We start from the raw sequence: 4,651 nt of genomic DNA, 5'->3' as shown, positions 1-4,651 counted from the left end.
CAACAAAATGTGTGAATATTATTATCTAAACTGAGGTTTGTTTCATATACTGTATTGAAATGAAAAAAGAATAGTCTACATTTCAGTCAAACACAGCAGCCAAATACAACATAAAAATACATTTTTATAGACTTTACAGATTTTATAGTTATATCTGATTGTTTTCATGGAGCTGTAGCCTTGTTGAGGTAAGACAATACCGAAATAAAATAAAACAGTGCTTAAGACACTCTTGGCCTTTTCTCATATAGGCCTAGCCTACCCTACACGAATAAAATAGGCCTACAAATCAATGAACTCTCAGGGCTTAATTTGTTCCAACAGTAGACCTAATGCAGAAACCTAAAATGCCACAAGTCTGAGTGAATATGAACAAAATCATTGGCTAATAATTTATGCATCGTTTTAGCAGCAAGGGCCAAATTATTATTTAACATTAAGGAAATTCCTTCATCAAAGGTAAGGCTACTCTACAGACTATCGTTGCTGTTTAGGAATGCTGTAAATTCTTAATGTCGCGCTGGATTTCGAAAAACAAAAGCCGACCGAGTGCAAGTTGTCACATGCTTAAGTTGCAATAGATGTATGGGTAATGAGGTCATTTGACAACTTTGGGCAATGAATGTAACCAAAAACGAACTGCATTACCCACAATTCCGTGCCACGTATAGTTTTAAAACCAGAAGTGGGGTGAACGCGGTGCATGGAACGTAAATGAGCGTCTGAGCATGCAGAAAAGGTTGTGCACCGATTCATAACAAGTAAATCGATATAACGACCGGTTCATTTCAGTTGATGGCCTGCATCTTGTTCTTCCCATTCAGCTGGCTATCAGGACCTGTCTCACCCTCTGTACATACTTGGCAGAAGCACCTTTTTTTGCTACGTCCTCTTGGTTCCCATTGGCCTGTGGCATTCCAAGGTATTTGTAGCCGTCCCCCACATTTGCTAGGTTGCCCTCTGGTAGTGTTATCCCCTCTGTTCTGGCCACCTCTCTTTGTTACCATCCTGACACACTTGTCTAGCCTGAATGTCATTCTGATGTCACTGCTGTAGATCCTGTGGTTCCATTTCGCAGTTTGTAGCCATAGCCACTCTTGTCAATGATCTGGCTTAGGGGGTTTAGGGCTATGCAGAACAGTAGTGGTGACAGAGCATCCCCTTGCTATATATCGCACTTGATGGTGACCTTGGCAATGGACTCAGAGTTGGCCTTGGGTTGTCTTCCACAGCACCATGGAGTTCTTGATGAAGGCTCTTGTCATTTTGATGTTGTAGAGTTCCAAGCATTCCAGGATCCATGTGTGCGGTATTGAGTCATAGGCTTTCTTGTAGTCCATCCTGGCAGTGCACAGGTTGGTCTGTCTAGCCTGGCAGTCCCTGGAGACCACTTTATCCACCAGTAGCTGTTGCTTGGCTCCTCTGGTGTTATTGCCAATCCCTTTCTGTGCTCTACTCATGTATTGTCTGATGTGCCCACTCATCTTATCCTGTGATGGTGTGCCGCCTCAGCAGCACATCGCACTATGGTTATTTGATTATTATTTAATTAATGATGTATGTTATGCCAATGTCATGAATTTATTATTTGTGCATGTTCAGTGTGTTGGGTGCATTCCTTTGCATGCGAGGAGCATTGCTTAATATTTGATCATGTGTGTTTTTGGGGGTCTGGTATGGTAATTTTTGATGTCATGAAGTTTGCTTTAGATGTCCGCCAGGTAGGGGTGGTGTGCCCCTTTTGGGTGTTTAGACTTTACCGGTGTCGGCGGAAGTAATTAGTTAGTTGGCCATTTGAATGCTGGCTTTTCTCTATGCAGGGGTTCAAAGTTTTGTGACACACGGTAAGAGACTGGTGTGAGTCCTGTGGTCAGGTCTGCTTTATATAGTGGTAGTGGTATATGTAGCCTAGCCATAAGAGACCTTTAACCTGCTGTCTCTGCCTGATTTCTCCTTCACCACTCGGGTCCTCTACCACACATCCACTATGATGCCGGAGAGGAGCCTCCATATTGTACAGAGGCATGTTATTGGTCTGTAGTTGGATGGGGTTGCCCACTTCTGGGGGTCATTCAGGATCAGGACTGTTTACCCTTCAGTCAGCCATCCAGGGTGGGTTCTATCACTCAGTATTTGGTTCATATGTGTGGCCAGACGCTCATGTAGGGAGGTTAGTCTCTAGTAGCTATGGACCATGTCTAGTCCAGGTCCTGTCCAGTTTTTCATGCACGAGACCCTTTCTTGGATGTCTGCCGCTTTGATGGTCACTGGGTCTTCAGGGAGGTAGCTGTGTTCAGCCCTTAGTGCTGCTAGCCATTGTGTATACATACTGTAAATGTCAGCTTTCCACAGCTCTGTTGTCTGTGACAGAAGCCTTAAAAGAAGCCATAGCAACAGATCAGTGCTCGGTCCTCATCCTGCTTGACTTATCAGCAGCCTTTGGTACGGTTAGCCACTGTATTCCTTCTCTCCATACTCTCAACAACATGGGCATCTCTGGCTCAGCACTTTACTGGTTTGAATCCTACCTCACAGGACACTCGTTAAATGTGCCAGCAGCCAGCAGCCAGACCAACGGATACCTTGTCTTAGCTGAATTACTGAAGCTAAGCAGGTGTGGGCCTGGTTAGTACTTGGATGGGAGACCTCCTTGGAAAACTAGGTTGCTGCTGGAAGTGGTGTTGGTGGGTGGTCAGTAGGTGGCACTTTTCCCTCTGGCCAAAAAGATCGATCCCAGTGCAGTGACGGGGACACTGTACTGTTGGAGATGCCATCCTTCGGATGAGACGTTAAACCGAGGTCCTGACTCACTGTGGACATTAAAGTTCCCATGGCACTTATCGCAAAGAGTAGGGGATTCCCCGGTGTCCTGGCTAAATTACCAACCTGGTTCATTCAATCTGGCCCTAATCATCCCCCACTGTAATTGGCTCATTCACTCGCACACTCTCCACCTCAAGCTGGTGTGTGGTGAGCGTTCTGGTGCATAATGGCTGCCGTGCATCACCCAGGTGGGTGCTACACTATCTTTAATAACCTCCTGAAGACCCAACTCTTTCGAGGGTACCTCCTCTGCTAGCACTACAAACAATTGGGCATGCTTAATCTAGCATTGAACAGTCATCCCATTCTATGCGAGTAGTGCTTATTGCTACACAGTCGTCCCATTCTATGCGAGTAGTGCTTATTGCTACACTAACATGGTCTTAGTCGCACTGGATCTATATCGTTCCCTTTTTTGTCGCTTTGGATAAAAATGTCACACTACATGACCTTGCATATGATACAATTTGTATTGCAGGAGCCAAAATGTATATATTTTTAAATTATTTATATATTTAAGGGATATGTTCATGAGTGTATGAAAAATGACATTGATTTATGGTATAGTATTTAACTGTATAGTTGTTAGTTTCTGATTTCAATTTCTTTTCACCTAACAAAACCCATATTTGTCAGATTTTTTTTTATAAATGGCCACCAAATCTGAGGCCTCTACAATTCTATCAGACCCCCTTTGTAATTTGTGTGTGTGTGTGTTAAATAAAAATGGTTAACTTATCACTTCATTGTATGGGTCAACTAACTGGGGACATACAGTCCAAATTTGGTGAGTTTCTGATCATTACATTACCAAAGATATATGTGTCAAAGCAAATAATGTCCTTTTTGCAGAATCCGGAATTTTCACAATTTCCGGTTTTGGGGAGGATTCAAATACCATCCAAAAAACTAGTTGTGCAGTAAAATATTTTTTATACAACAATCCATTTTATAAACTAGACATATCAAAAATATAACAAACATGATTGGGTGGAGGTATCTCAAAAACTAGGCCATTAGGCCCTGGACTAATAGGGTATTCTATTTGTCCATTCTATTGGCTCCATTCTATTTTGAAGACTTGTGCTGGCCACACAAGTCTAATTTAAGGCTCTCACAAATAAATAGTATGGCTATATTGTATATATTGTACATTTTCTGAATCATCAGAGTGCCTTGAGTATTGAAGTTGTTGAGTTTTGTGTCTCTGGTGTTCTTTCAAGCCACAGGGATAAAAGAAAGCATACAGGTTAGGTGGACATTGTGAGAAAATGTGTGTTATTTCAGGTTTAAAGAAGTCATGTGACGTCTGTGTTTGTCAGACAGATTCAGCACTGGGCTTAAATGAAAGCCTTTCCAATGATACCAAGCACCATATTATAACATATTGACAATATCCATACCATGAGCACAAACAAGATACACACCAGATTTTAAAAACGGAATTTATCTTAGGGGGTTAGTAACTTCATGAGCTGAAAAAAGTGATTTCGCTACCACCCCTGCACTGCTATCATGATTTTTCTAGTACTAGGGGTGTATACCTTGCCAAAAAAACAATGATAGCATTTGTCCCCCCAGATGATACCGATGGCCCAAATTTGGGGCCCTGGCTCATGGACTATGTGAAATTTGGCCAGAAAGGAACGTCTTCCCTCTGAAAGTTGACACAAAATCAAACAATATTTGATCATTCAACTTCAACTGAACAGCGACAGGTTTTGGTAGGCATGTAGACGTTAGACGGTAGCCTACAGTTATTAGGGGTTTGCACGGAGTGTCATCAGATCTGGACATCGCCATATGGAGATACTCGCCTCATTAGAAA

This window comes from Alosa alosa, chromosome 10 (genome assembly GCF_017589495.1).
Source record: "Alosa alosa isolate M-15738 ecotype Scorff River chromosome 10, AALO_Geno_1.1, whole genome shotgun sequence".
Classification (NCBI taxonomy): Eukaryota; Metazoa; Chordata; class Actinopteri; order Clupeiformes; family Clupeidae; genus Alosa; species Alosa alosa.
Note: the sequence above shows the minus strand (reverse complement) of the source record.